Here is a 15,890-nt window from a genome sequence, read left to right as displayed (position 1 = left end):
TCCAAGGCTCTGGGATTCTTACAGGATAGACGGCAGAAAGAGTAAAAGAGCCAGATGGTGGATAATTACAAGGAAACAGTGTTTTCTTGACACAAAATTGAAAGTGATTATGTGAACTAACATAGTTGGGACATCATGCAGCAAACTTGTAAAGTCCCTGGCCTGATAAAATCCCAGCATGGAGAGCAAAGGTAGGCACAGAGTCCCACTCCTAACTGAAGCACTATTGGTATTTAGCAGCTGCTAGGAGAGTGAGAATTAGTTTGCTCTAAAGGTGTGGACTTCGGTAGGTTGTCCATGTTTCAGTGGATGGTCACATATCTTTGAGTATGGGGGAAACACAGATTGGACTTCATGAGTTGGAAGAAATAAAAACCAATTTAAAAAAGAAGACTCAAATTTTGGTCAGTATTATAGGGCAGTGTGACAGGGAAGTTTGCAGAAGTAAATAAATATGATCAAAATACATTGATAAAATTCTCAAAAAATCTAACAAATATTTATAAAAAGAAAATGAAACAAAATTTTAAATGGAATATGTACTTAAATGTAAAATATAAAAGTCCAGTCTCTTCAGAAGTAAAAGAGAAGAAATTCTAGACGAAATCTTGGTATGATTATAACATTTTAGACACAAACCAAATTGAATAAAGCACTGATTGGCTAGTATTACAATTTGTTTCTAAACTGCCACCAAAAGTGACTTGCTAAAGGGCTAATTATCCATTTGTGCTCCTACTGGGAAATTTTGTTAACCTTAGGAGTTGAGGCCTAGTTGGAAGATGTAGCAAACCTCTGAATGGTGTATTTTGGTTTGTTTGTTTTTTTTGTTGTGGTAGTTTGTTTGTTTGTATATTTGTCTGTATATTTTGTTTACAGGTGATTATCTTTTCTGTATTCCACATTCACTGTGGTGATATATCTCAGTATTACAGAGCCAATGAAATGGAACCAGCTGATAATGGACTGAATTCTCAGATAATATGAAAAACATCATGTTTTCCTCTTTTAAGTTGTTTTTCTCAGATATTTAGTCACAGTGTTACAAAACTACTAGTATTGTTCACTCAGTGTAAAAATCTCTGCTCTGTGAAAGGCAAAACGAAGAGAATAGGAAGCTGATCCACAGGGTCAGAGAAAATACATAATATATCACAAAGCAGTTTCATTAAAAAAACCACAAGTAACCTTTAAAACCAACAGCATGAAAATTAAGAGCACAGTTAAAGGCTTGGTCTTAAACTCTAACAACCTCTTCAACAAGAAGATTTACATATTGCTTATAAGTTTAGGAAATGATTTTCATATGCATTTTGAAATGCAAATGACTGAGATTCAAAGCTGGCATCTACATAGCAGAGGGAACATTGGGAATTTATTGTCATAAAGCTGTATAAAAACAGACACACTGATCAGTTTGATAGATCTGAGAGCACAGATATAAGCGCTTGATTCTAGACAAAAATAAATGCTGGGTGTGCTGGCTAATCTTATGTCAACTTGACACAGTCTAGAGTTAATTGAAAGGAAGGAGCATCAGTTGAGAAGATCCAGATATAGGGAGAAAAAAATAAGGATCCAGATGTTAGGCATTTTCTTAATTAGTGATTGATTGAGGGAGCCCATCCCATTGTTGGTGTTGCCATTCCTGTGCTGATGGTCCTGGATTCTATAAAAAAGCAGATTGAGCAAGACAGTAAGTAGCACCCCTCCATGGCCTCTGCATCAGCTCCTGCCTCCAGGTTCCTGTTATTAGTTTCTGCCATGACTTCCATTCTTAATCAACAGTGATATGGAAGTGTAAGCAAAATAAACTCCTTCCCAATTCTATTTTTGATCATAGTGTTTCTTTGTGGCAATGGCAACTCTAACTAAGACACTGGGAAAAGACAGCATCTTCAACAATTGGTAAAGCTCCTTTGCATTGTTATATGTGGAAGAATGAAACTAGATCATTATCTCATCTCTGCATACATGGATCGAGGACATTGGCATAAAAGCTATGTCTTATTTTGCTTCTCTATTGCTATGATAAAATACTGAATAAATCCAACTAGGAGATAAGCCAGATTATTTGTCTTACGATTTCAAGTCACAGTTCATCACTGGGCAAACTAAAACAGGAGCTGAGAGGCAGGAACTGAAGCAATAGAAGTGTTGCTTATTGGCTTGTTCCTCATGGCTGCTCAGCTTGTCTCCTTTCCTTCCTTCCTTCCTTCCTTCCTTCCTTCCTTCCTTCCTTCCTTCCTTCCTCCTCCCCATCCCCCTCTACCTCTTCCCCCTCTTCCTCCCCCTCCTCCTCCTCCTCCTCCTTCTTCTTCTTCTTTGGTTTTTTGAGACAGGGGTTCTCTGTGTCGCTTTGTAGACCTGGTTGGCCTTGAACTCGAACTCACAGAGATCCACCTGCTTCTGTCTCCCGAGTGCTGGGATTAAAGGCATGTGCCACCACTACCTGGCTCAGCTGGTTTTCTTATACAAGTGGGGTTCACAGGTCCAGTGGCATTGACAATATTGGGATATTTTCTACTATGCCAATCATTCTTCAGGAAAATGTATCATAGACACACAGCCACAGGTCAATCTGATAGAGAGAATTCCCAAATTGATATTCATTCCTCCCATATATCCCTAGTTTTTGTTAAGTGAACAATACTTAGCCAACACATCCTGCTACTCTGAATCCAATAAAGAAGAAAGTTGGAAAGACACTTAAACTTATAGCATAAGAGAGGACTTTCTGAAAGAACCAAACAGAACTTGCAAATAAAAAGTCAATGAAATTATTCCTAATAAAATTCTGTTATACTCATAGATTGGTGCCTAGCCAATGGTCATCAGAGAGGCTTCATCCAGAAACTGATGGAAAGAGATGCAGAGGCCTGCAAACAAACATTAGGTGGGGCTTGGGAAATTCTTCAGAAGAAGGGGAGGGGAAGAAGGATTATAGGAGCAAGCTGGGTCCAGGACACCAGAAGAAAACTCACAAAATCAACTAACCTGGGCACATAGTGTCTCATAGAGGCTGAATAAACAACCAAGGAGTCTGCATGGGACTCACTTAGGCCTTCTGCCTATATGTTAACAGTTGTGTAGCTTGGTCTTCTTGTAGGACTCTTCACCATGGTTGGTTGATACCCAAGGGAGGCCTGATTTTTCTGAAGAGAAATGGAGGAACAGGGGAGAGGACAGGTGAGGGGGACTGGTAGAAGAGGGAGGGGAAACTGGTTGGGATACAAAAACAAACAAAAATAAATAAACACACACACACAAATAATATAAAGAAACAAAAAACCCATCCAACAAGGGTAACATCAGATATCTGCACATAGAATTACAATCTTCTCAAACCCAGTTGTCTAGACTCAAGCTTAAAAACACGGTAAAAAGAAGAGGGAGGAGGAGGAGGAGTTGTTGTTGACGGTGATGATCCAGCTCATCATGTGAGTTCAGTGTGGGGAAATTACAGAGACAAAATCTTGAGCCAGATGGTCTCACTGTATCTCCAGTCAAAAATTAAAGAACAGTGAATGCTCTGTGCTTAGGTAACCTTCTCCTTTTTATTCAGTTTAGTACTGCAACCCAGGTGATGGTGCTGCCCAGCTGGGGAAGGTCCTTCCACGTCCATTAATCTAATCATCATTATATTTCATAGGTATAGACTAACCTAATCGAAAAACCTCTTTCATTGGTGCATACCTGGAGTCTTGTCTCTTAGGTGAATGTAGAGTTTGCAAAATTGGCAATTATTGTTAAACATCACAGCCCTTGGCTGTGATCACCAAAATGTCATTCCAGGAATAATTCCTTCTCAGACTCTCTCTCTGCCTCTGTCTCTGTCTCTGGAGCTGCTACCTTGCTCTGCAGCCTGTGGCTGTCCCTCTTTCCTGTCCAGCATTCCCCTCCATCGCCCTTTGCTTGGGGAATGGGATGGCACAGCATTGGTCTCCTGCTGCCTCTCACCATGGTTAAGGCTTTAAGTGTTGGGGCTGTGACAGGATTTTTAAGTTGCTCATCTGACATGGTTTCTCACAAAAAAGTTTTGCTCATCTTTCTGTTAAAAAGTTCTGCCTATTTCATGTGTGTTTTAACTTGGATGTCTGAATTTACGTGCTCTATGCGTCTCGGTTACAACTAGCTGCCTTGGCTCAGGATTTGCCTCTGGATTTTTCTGAATCTGATGTGATGGCAAAGCAAGTTATTTTATGCTGTTCTATTTTATTATAATTGAAAACAGTTAAGAAGTTGTGTGTGATTAAACTTAAAACTGGTAACTCCAAATTGGAACTGCTCTGGTCTGCTGCCGTTTTAATTAACTACAAACACGTGGCTGGCTGCCATTTTGACTAATGTTGAAAAAGACAAGGTCATATGACTTCTATACCAGCTTGAATAAAGGTGACCATATGGGTGGCCCCAACAAGGAGACATTAGCTCTCCAATAGGTTAGGATATGTTTCTGTATGATAATTCCTGTCCTGTTCTAAAAACAAGGTTTATGAATGATGGGATTTAAAACAATGTTAGTTTGCTGAGGTTAATTGTTTACAGTGTGAAAACTGTTGGTGTTGCCTTCCATGGATTATGATTATGTTCTAGGTCTCAGAATCACGGCTGAACACCAGAGACTGAGATATTTCTATCTTATGATGCCCAAACAGTCTGACCAAGGGGGTCTCCTAGTCTAAGGGCTATTCAGGCTAACAAAAACCAATTTGAAAATATATGTCTAACCTTCTTGCTTTTACTAACATTGGTAAGCTGTAGCTAATTTGGTAAACTACTAAGACAACCATCGGTTACCTCATTGGGAATCAACTTTTTTGATATGTTCAGATTTAGCTTAAGTCTAACTTAAGTATATCCAACAGATTTTGTTCCCCTGATTCTCAGATGAGTCAGAGATCTGAGAATATGGCATTTTAATAAAAAAAGCCTTTCATGACAGAGAGACATGGCGGATCCTGACAGTGTCTTACAAAGAAAATGGATGGCTGGAGGAGAACTTCTATTTGGGAGATACCATGTGGTTGCTGGGAATTGAACTAGGACCCCTGGAAGAGCAATCAGTGCTCTTAACCTCTGAGCCATCTCTCCAGTGCATGAACTTCCATTTGGAAGCTCGCTTTAAATTCAGCGCAGGCAACCATGCAGTGAAACCTGCTTGCACTTTTAACGCCTGCAAAGGCCCTGTCAAGATTGAGACCCACAAGTGGGACCCTGGGGAACTGTCTGCCATACCCTGCCAAGACAAGGTAGGCCACTCTCCCCCAATTCCCGCTCCACAGAAAAGTCTGTCAGGTCTCCTGGGCTTGGCAGCTAAAGACGGTACACCTTGGGACTTCTGTTCTGAATGACCAAGGAGAAAACTGTGGTTGCTGCCTAGGTAACTGGAAAGCTGTCTCCCTTCTGCTTAAATTTATTCTTCTCAGATCTGGTGGTGTTTGATGAGTAGGGTACTGATAGATTTACCAGTTTTAATAGCTCTTCCTCCAACACCCCAGGCTACGACCACCTTGGTAGCTCATTAGTTAATTGTTTAAGTTTCCTGTTAAAAGTATAAGCCTTTGTTCACAGTCTTCATGGTACAGGGTAAACAGGTTTCAGATGTAACTTTGGAGATTCAGAGTTTTAGCATTGATAAATGCCGTTATGATAAATGGATAGAGCACTAAAATGACTTTTCTGGAGTCCTTAAATTTCTGTGAATTTTACTGGTCTCAGCTTTTAGAGACAGGTTGGCGTTAGAGAGAGTCTGGAAGCCTGCAGGCTTGTTCAACTCCTTTCTTCCCCCCTCAGTCCTCATCCTCCTCTCCTCCTCCTTCAACCTCTTTCAGTCAGTAAATTTCCTATGGTTTTCCTCTAAGTATAGACTTGAAGGCATGTTTCATCTGGCAAAAATCAGGCCCTAGGGAAAGTATTCATGTCTTTTAATCTAAAGCCATAGTCTTTTGCTATGACACTGAGGTAAAAATCTACTCCAGCTGTTTTACAGGTAACTGTATGCTCCTGGAAAAAGAGTGTCAAGTGCAACCCACAGGGGACTCTCCAGACATGCCAGCCCAGAGGACAGCAACAGAGGCACCAACTGAGTGAGAACTGGAAGGTTGACTTTACCCACAAGCCCACTCACAAAAAACTCTGTTATCTCCAAACTCTTGTTGGCACTTTTGCAGGATGAAGAGAGGCATTTCACACCTCCAGAGAAACAGCAGATGTAATGGTTCAGTCAATGCTGAAGAACACATCATCCTTCCATTTGGCATGCCACCCTCCTAATCTCCTGGGACATCAGTTCTGGTACCACCTCTCCAGCTTCAAGTGGGTACCTACCCAACAACTGGGACCTGGTTTGCCAAGATGTCCTAATGAAGGGCATATCTGCTCTCCTGTCTCGATTGTTTGCCCTTGTGTCTTTGTACAACCAGGCACATCTTCTTTCTGGCAGTCATTATTCTTCCCATGCCTAGCCCAGTTCATAGAGCTGGTTTCACTAATCTGTTTTTCCCTAGCATCCTGTCTTCTCTGCTTCCTCAAGAAACAGATGCCTGAGGTCTCTGGGATGACAGTTAACTGACTCTCTCTTCACCTATACCTCCTGCTGAGTGTGAACCCACCAACTCCAGACTCCCCACTCTCCACATCATACCTTGCCAACAGGAAGCATCCAGACTTAAACAGGTGCCTATATATATTTAGGGAAGAGTTGGGATGTTGGGAAGCTCATACCTTTCATTCCCGACTCCTCCCCTGAGAAAGCCTACCAAGGGTCAGCTCCTCCCCAGAGCTGATCAAACCTAATCAAATACCTGCAAAGTATTTAAGACCTGGTCATCAGACCTGCCATGCGATTCCACCCTGCCATTCTGAGAGTCACACAGGAATGCTCTCCTTCCCTCTGTTTGTTAACTCTGCTCTTATTAATTCTGCTTGATTTGGCTTATTGCATTGGTAGAGGAACCCAATAACCAAGAATCAAATACTTATCAAAGACAAAACAAACAAGCAAACAAATAAACAAAAAACCTGAACAAGACAAAATGAGATCAAAAGTCCACATAAATACCATTGAATTTGTTTTATGTTTGCCAAATGTTCTTGCACATGGGGCCTGTCTTTCAATGTAGATAATATACCAAGTCAGACTCCATTGGAGGAAACTGATTTTCCTTGGTCAGCAAGTATCAACTGAAGCTAGTGTCTTAGTTATAAGTGGACACTGTGTTCACTTTCCCCTCTAGTTCTGGACCTCATCAGGCATGCACCTGTAGAGATTTGTGTGGGATTCCAGTCTCTGTGAATCCATATGTACATCAGTCCTATTATGTTTCTCAGATTCTGTTTCCTTGGAGTCATGCATCAACTCTGGCTCTTATAATCAATCTCTCAGTTTCATCTTTAATAGAGCTCTGAGGCTCAATGAGAAGTATTTGATAAACACATCCGATTTAAGACTGAGTGCTCCAAGGTCTCCCACTCTCTGCACATTGTCCCCTTGTGGGTTTTTGTGTTAATTTCCATCTACTATAAGCAGCTTCTATGAGTCAGGTTGAACAACGCATTTATCTATGGGTGTAGCAATACTTTTTTTTTGGCTGTTAGTTTACCTGAATAATAGTAATAGGTGTTTCCCTAGGCCTAAGACCCATCTAGTATAAGATTACTGGCATGTTTAGCAGTTTCAGGTATGGATATATTCATGGAATGGATCTTAAATTCCATCAGAAGGTGTTTGGTTAATTCTAAAACATTCGTGCCACAATTGCAACAGTATAATTTGTAGGCATGTCACTGATGCATATTGCATGGTTTTTAGCTATGTAAAATGAGGTTTTGAATACTAGCATTTGTGATTTGTATTTGTTTTCAATGGCCAACAGAAAAATACCAAGATACAATGAATGTAAGAGTAATAATATAATAAGAAAAATAGAGTTTTTATTTGTTTTTCCATTATTTGATGGAAATGTTTCCCCAATTCATGGCTTTCTCCTGGTCATATTTGGTTTATTCTTTTCCAGAACAGAGGCTACTTAAATTGCTTTAGTTTGGGATCTTCAATTATCAATGAATATTGATATATTGAAAGTCAACAAGTTTTTCTCATAACTAAAGTGGGCGGTGTATCTGTTGGCTGAATTTCCTATTCAATTGTTCTAAAAGAATCTATGGCAGCTAGAAAATCTAGCATCTTCTTCTAATAAGAAAATATTCCCTCAGTCATTAAATATTTAAACAAATATTAAAAATAGAAAAGCATGAAATATGCTTTTGTATGGATACTGATTTTATCATACAGTTACATATATAGTGTATTATGTTTCAGCAGAAATCAAGAAAGAAAAATATCTTTGAAGAAATTCTTCAAATGCTGATGTAGTAACTAGCTGATATTTACTTATTTCATTTATAAGGTAGAACTTTGAAGGTGCTCCCTAAATTGATATTAGGCCTCTAATGTGCGATCATTGGTGTATAGGACCTCTTGTAAATATTGCCAGCCTTTTTTTAAAGAAAAGCCCATTGTGTTAAAAGAATAGCTAGGTTTAGTCCCAATCAACCCTCCTACCTCCCCAGCTTCCTGATGAACAGAACTTGGGCTCACAGGAATGACTGATGGCAGAAAAGGAAACATTCCACAATTCGATCACTTAACCCCTCCTTCTGCGACCCTTTCACCTTGCCAACACCCTGCTTATATTCACCTGCTACCCTGCTCACCTTCAGTGACCAGTGACTAACAACATTCTGTGGCCTGGTTACTAGGCAACGAACCCCTCTTTGATTACTCCGCTGTAACTAGTTTCTCACCCTAACTACTATATAATGTGCCTAAGAAAAATCTTGCAGCTTGACCAGAAAGCTGTCTGTTTCTCGTGTCTCCTGTTCCCTCATTCCAAGTTTCTCTGGGCTTGTGTCCTGCTGGCCAAGGTACTAAGGTTAATGTTAAATTTTTGTGGCAGTGCTAGTGTTTTATTTGTGGGAATTACTGCTTCAAGTCATAAAGTACTGCTTGCTTTGTGATTTTTGTTCCAAGAATCTGGAATAGTACCTAACTGTATATTTTTTTCCATATCTCACTTCAAGGTCTGATCAGAAGTGACAGAGAAACCATTTCCAATAGGACTGGGTAGATGAGTTTGGGATGATGCTTCATGTGGCATAATCACCTCCTACTTCTCTGTATTTCTTGTATGGGAATTCCTGGAGGTCATCTAAAAGAAATGAACCATCACTTGTTACAGAAGTAGTACAGCACACAGTGACAAAGTTGTCAGTTTAATACCATCCACTGACAGCCTGAGGATGGTGGAATGATATACTGTGATCTCCTTCATGATGGGGAATAGTGTATGTGCAAATAGCTTTACAAAAAGACACTGATTCTAGCAGCCACAAAGATGTTCAGAGAGAATTTTCTCAACATCAGGAACCATTTCATCTATGGGCCTCCTTGAGAAGTTCTCTTCTACTTTCCTCATTGCAGGATCCAAAGCTGCACTCATGGTCTCTTTGAGAAACTCAGGGCTGGAGAGATGGCTCAGCCATTAAAGGCTAGGCTCACAACCAAAAATATAAGAGAAACTCAGTATCGTTAATCTCTTGGTGCTTGAGCTTGTCAGGTCTCTTCTTGGGAAGATTATGTTGCTGCCTTGGTGATCACAGAACAAATCCAACCAGCCAGAAGCAATGCTGCTTTGCTTTCATTGTTAGCTACTTCTATGGTCTTATGAATGCCTGTGAGGATGGCATTCTTAATGTCAACTAAATTTATTTTTTAAAAGGTTTTTACTTGCCAGGTGTTGGTGTTGCACGCCTTTAATCCCAGCACTCAGGAGTCAGAGGCAGGAGGATCTCTGTGAATTCGAGGCCAGGCTGGTCTACAGAACAAGTTCCAGGACAGCCTCCAAATCAATACAGAGAAACCCTGTCTCAAAAAACCATAAAAGAAAAAAATAGTTTTTACTTTATCACCATTTTTTTTTCTGAACAGTCTCTAATGTAATCCCTGAAAAAGGATTTTGGCTGATGAATGTATTGTCAATACTTTTCAAAGTTTTCTTCTTTTGCCAAAGAAATGAGTGCATGTTTCTCCAGGTTATTCCTGCTTCTATTGAATGCAGGACAGGTGGCTTTTATGTTCCCAGCTACTTTAGGATCAATTCCCCACCATATAGTGGCATAGATAGCAGGAGTGAACTTGAGCCAAAGACAATAAAGGATGTGATGGAGGTGGCACTTTGTCAGGAGAACTTAAAACTCATGAAGAAATCATCTTTCTTCCTCTCCAGATTGTTCACAGGATCATTTGCATTCTCGAATACCTCATGCACTTCCTTGAATCTCTTAGATGCTATTTGGAATAAGCACTAGGGTAAGTCAAAATTGTATAGTCTCTGGTAAATGTGTAGTCTTCCTCTGGGGGAACAGATTTCAGTACTTGTTTTATTTTCCTCAGGATTTCATGAAAATCATTCTGATTGTAATCATGCCTTTGCATCAAAATGCTTTCAATTGTTTCATTATATCTTAAAAAACGTTTTTAGTAGTTTTATTAATGGACTCTTTATGTCAGGATTCTAAACTCTTCAGAATTAAATGATATCTTTTTTGCTCATTTGGACATGCTTATCATAATTAATGGCAAATATTTCTCTATCCCTATATTTAAGTCTTTCTGAAATTTTTTCTCCTTTTTGAAATAACCTAGAAAAAATACATTCACAATCCAAATCAATGTCAGGCTTTTTGACAGGAGGTACAGTAGAAGACATGTTGTAGATCCAATTTTTCCAAAGCTGATTGAATTTCTCATGCATCTCTTAATCACTTAATTCTTTATCTTTCACATCTAAAGCCAACTTTCGGCTCTTCTCTAACAATTCATTTTTGTATTGTGACTTTTGGTTTTCTAGTGTTTCTTGGCTTTGTTTAGGACTAATAAGTTCATTGACTTTCTTTCTTGTGTCTGAAAAAAGTGCATCTTTAAGGTTTAATGGCTTATGTTCAAGACTTATTTTCCACTGAACCAATGTTTCCCTATCTGGGTCTTCTTCAAAACACTTGTCAAATTCTAGCTTGGTGATTTCCTATTTTTTTTGTTAAGTGGACCCTCCAGTGCATTCGTTGTGAGTGTCAGAATTTTCCCATTATGAATCTGATTGTTTCACTGATCATTCTGTAAGTCGAGTACATGACTCCGTAGCTCCCAAGTCCAGTGGTTATACATGGTTTCCAGTTTACTCATGGCTATTACCTCTTGTGTGTTCCTGAAACTGAAACTGAAGTTCTTACTGACAAGGGTTTTCCACAAATCTTGAATTCAAAATTTTACATCTGGGATCTTCATGATCCTTCATGATCCAATGGGAGGGGCCATTGGATAATTGCCATCCCAGAGATGAGGAAAGTAGAGGACATGACTATTGACATCAAATTTAATGACATCATTGAAGTGATTATGTTTGTGTACTCTTCCTGTTCAGCAGCTAATGCTGTCATATCATCCAGTCTCTGTTCTAGTCATCTTCTTCCTTCCAAAGTTTGGACTTTTGCTATAACGTCTCCCACATTTTGATAGACAAAGAGTCAACTGGGGGAGATTTTCACTTGTTTCATTCTCAGAAATGCCTGAACTACAATTTGTAGGACATTCTGCATCACTAATGGATTCTGTCCAAAAATATTGATCTGAGTCAAGTTCCCAAGGCCAGTGACAAATGCTGCCAACTCATTGTCCCAATTATGGAATTTGTTGTTGAGTCCTGGACTCTAAGTCCTTCTGTGTCTACAACAAACACAAAATCAAAGCCAAGTTCTTCTGTGGATGTCTTGTCTACCTTCAGGAGCTGCATATAGGCCCTCTTGGTACACCTGCCTGTACTGACTGTGAACTCTAAACCATACAGTACATTCAACAGGATGGACTTCCCTGAGTTTTGCAGACCAAGGACTGAGAGAACAAATATCCTTTTGCCTCCAACTTTCTCTGAGATCTTGTCAAAAACACCTGTCACCCATTTTAGAGTCACATGAAGCATCCATGAGCTCAGTGGGAACACCAGCTACCATCAGGTCTGCAGCAATTTGAGGAAGGCACAGTAAAAGGCTATCTCTAGAGGAGAAAGTTTCTTCCAGAGCTTCAGAGATCTGGCCGACGTCTCAGAGAAGGTGCTCAATTCCAAAAGTACAGTCAAGAATCTCAATAGAGATGGCTTCTGTCTGCTTCTGCAAGTATGTCAAGGAGTTGATCTTCTGCTTTTCTGACTGTAGCAGTGACCACAAATATTGTTCCTTTTCATGCAAAGTCTCCATGTGTTTCATGGGTAGATTTCCCAAAACCACACTTAACCAGTATAAGAAGTCATTTTCTGAGTCTTCTGTGAGACTCTATAGGATTGATTGCATTAAATCATTGATAGGTCAACCTTTTCAAACTGCTGCCATAGTATTTTTTGTTTTCCTGTCTCAATGTCTTGTGTTGTTCAATGCTCTGATACTCCTTTTCTTGCAGATGATAGAGTTCTTTGTCCTTCTTACACCAAAGGTGCCATGGTTGTCCCTGAAGAGTTACCAAGTTTTCCTTTACTTAAGACAACTTGGATTTTTTTCTGAAGTTCCATATTTTTCTGTGGCTTTTATTTGGCTTCTTTCAATTTTCTTTGATCTTCATCAATCTTGAATCCTTGTTTTGAATCCTCCTTCGACCATTCTTCCATACTGGGAGCAGTGTCAGAGATCTCTAGTAAATTTTTGATGGCAGTCATGAGTTCTTCTGTTAATTCTGCCTCATTTCTATTCCTACTGCCAATTTTCACCTTTGTCCTTAAAATTGCTTCTGTGGATGATGTCCCAAATGGGCACCAGCTCAAGTTCTCTGTCAATGACAGACCAGGTTTTGTTGCTGCCAAGAAGGCCAGTTGTCCACTGAGCAATTCTATTAGCTTCTGGCAGTCTACTTATCTGGGCCACAGATAGTTGGACTTGGATTTATGAAGATGAGAGAGTAGCCACCCCAAGGATATTGGAAATGGGGGTTGTACTATCTTTATTTGAGAGGGAGAAGTCACTTAAATGAGAAGCTGAGAACTGGGGTCAGCACACTCTGATCTCCTATACAATCGTGCCCCAAGAGAGCATGCCTCCTCTCCCCAAGGTCTTATATCCTGTCCCTACTATGTATCTGTGACCACGTTGGAGCAGGCAAGTTCAGCAGTACAGATTCCTAAGATCTCTCCCTACAGATTATAGTTGAATTTTTGTAGGATCTTATTGATTGTGAGTCTGATGTTGTTATCTCTCCCACAACTTCAATCCCAAAGCCACTGTAGCTCTCCCTTACTTAACTCTCCAAGGCTTCTGCTGTCTGCTGCTTCATACAATCCAGATGGTCACTTTTGAAACACTCTGAAATGGCCTTCCAGCAGTAGATTTCCCCAAGGTGCAGAAGGCCTTAGTTAGCATTAGAGCCAAATCTGCTGAAGAAGTTTTCAGTCCTGTTTGTCACTATAAGGAATCTGTCTGGTGCATCAGTGTGTTCCAGCTGCTCTTCAATGATTTTCAGTTCTTTAAGAGCAGCAGTGGACCATTTTGTGACATCTAGTGATCTAAACGGATGACACCAATTGGCAAGCTAAGCAATAGTGTAGAGACCACCTCGAATGCCTATTCCTGATAGTGAACTTGATGTCTATAGCCATCCTGGAGCCTTCATCCAGTGACTGATGGAAGCAGAGGCAAACACCCACAGTTAAACACTGAACTGAACCCAAGGAACCCAGTGACAGAGAGAGAGGAGCGAAGAGCAAATTGGCAAATAATGGGCTGGCAAAACCAGCAGAGACAGCTGATCTGAACAAGGGAGAGCTCTTGGACCCCAGACCAACAGCTGGGAGGCCAGCATGGGACCGATCCAGACCCCCTGAATGTGAGAGTCAGTGAGAAGGCCTGGGATACCTATGGGGTCCTGAGCAGTGGATAAGTGTTTATCCCTCGAATAATAACAACAACAACAAACGAGCAGCAGTGGAGAGCTGGAGCTGATCATTGCTGAAGTGGAAGGATGCCAGTGGGTTATAGCTAAACATCGATGAGGAGAAATAAGTGTGTTTAGAATATGACGGGTGGGCATCTGTGGATTCTGACTGCTTGGCTTTGTCCATCCCACCTTCTGAACTAAATCCCTAGCCTACACCCTTAACTGACAAGTTTTAACCTGAAACCAAGCTTCTCCACAGTTTCAGTCAACAGGGATTCTTCTTTGGAAGATCTGAGTTTTTTTTTTTTTTTGTTTCCACCCATTTTCCTTGCTCAGATCCAAAGAGGAAGAATTCCTGGGGGATCCTGAGTAGTTCTGCTCTCCTTGGTACCAGGTCTTTTTGGTGGGAGGTCTTATAAATTCCCTGCCGAGCCAGCCCTCCAGATGCCCATCTTACCAGGTCTCTATGTGAGAAGTTTTCACTGTTTGCCAGTGTCTATTCTATGTGACTGAGATGTCTCTCCATTGTTTCAGTGACGTCTTTTAGGGGCACTTTGGGTCCAGGCCAGCACTCTTCAGGGATCTCCATTGCTTGTCTCAGCTCTGCTTCTTTCCTCCTCACTGCCTCTTCCTGTCTGTGCTTCCCTTGTGACTGCAAGGCCCTCAGTTCCTGCAGTGCCTGTCCTGCCTGCCCCTGCCTGTTCTTTATCATCTGTCCTGGAGTCTCCTGGAACTCTGCAACACTATTTGGCTGTGAGAGGTCAAGCAGCTTCTCTAGGGCCTTTTTCTCCCATGTGTGTTGTGTCTGGGTCTTCAACTTCTGGAGGTCTTTGTGGGGATCACAGACCCTGGCCGGAAACCCACCCCTACATCAGCCTGGGAGCAGACAACTGAAACTGAAAACATGTTTACTGAAAACAATTCAGTGCCATAAGCTCCTGATAAGGGTTTGATAAGGGCTCAGTCACTGAAACACCCTGACTTTGATTTCTGGGGCCAGAGATTTAACCACAAGCCAGGAGGAAGGAGAGGTCTGTGAGAGGTGTGTGAGAGGGCTGTGTGAGATTTGCACGTGTATGGATGGCAGAAGTCTTTCTGAAGGGAAGCGTTTTTTTCTTGGGAAGTTCTCCTAAGCCGATTTGGGGAGCATAAAGTTTTCTTAACACAACCGATTGGTCTCTGTGTCATTTATCCCGACTACCTTGCCACATTCTCGGATACAGGCTGCGTAGGAGGCATGGCAGGTCTTTTTCTTCTAAGTGTTGTAAGTCCTGGGCACAGGTCACACCCAGGTCTTCTTTAAGCTTAGGCAGCCAGTAGTCAACAGACAGCCCCACTTCTGTCAGCATCTCTTGGAGATCTTGACTTCATGTAGGCTGAGGCTCATCTTGTTGTTACCTTGGCTCTGTGAAAAACAGATGTGTTGTTAGTCTCTCTGTGTGCTGACCTTAGGAAGTGTCAGCTGTGTGGCCAGAAAGGTGAATTATTAATGTTAGGTTTTTTTCATTTCCTGCAATTGTTCCAATGTATTTTGAATCAGTGTGTGTGTGTGTGTGTGTGTGTGTGTGTGTGTGTGTATGTGTGCACGTGCATGTGCATTCTATCATTGTGGGTGTTCTCAGCATGGTGTATCTTGTCTTGTTGCATACTATGGTGAGTTGTTACTTTGCCTGATTTTTTTTCTCTCTTTCTCTTTTTTCCCCAAAGAGAGTTCCTCTGTTGAGTCCTGGCTATTTTGGATCTCACTCTTTAGACCAGGCTGGACTTGAACTCAGAGATCACTTTTCTGAGTGAAGATATTAAAGGAACCTACCACCACCACCTGCAACTTTGCCTAGTTTTTAAGCTTCTTCTAGCAGACAATCAATTGCTTTGAGGGAATTAACCTGAAGGATGGTGTTTGATAACATACCTG

At 40.9% G+C, this 15,890-nt stretch overlaps 3 pseudogenes; all 3 read right to left on the bottom strand.

Moving 5' to 3' along the window:
- Positions 1-8,791: 8,791 nt before the first annotated feature.
- Positions 8,792-9,539, bottom strand: LOC121143981 (annotated as a pseudogene).
- A 388-nt stretch (positions 9,540-9,927) lies between these two features.
- On the bottom strand, positions 9,928-13,375 carry LOC121133977 (annotated as a pseudogene).
- A 75-nt stretch (positions 13,376-13,450) lies between these two features.
- Positions 13,451-14,837, bottom strand: LOC121133975 (annotated as a pseudogene).
- Positions 14,838-15,890: the final 1,053 nt, after the last annotated feature.

The sequence above is a fragment of the Mesocricetus auratus genome, unplaced genomic scaffold (assembly GCF_017639785.1).
Source record: "Mesocricetus auratus isolate SY011 unplaced genomic scaffold, BCM_Maur_2.0 Super-Scaffold_4256, whole genome shotgun sequence".
NCBI lineage: Eukaryota > Metazoa > Chordata > Mammalia > Rodentia > Cricetidae > Mesocricetus > Mesocricetus auratus.
The sequence above is the reverse complement of the archived record's forward strand: the minus strand, read 5'-3'. Positions and strand labels throughout refer to the sequence as shown.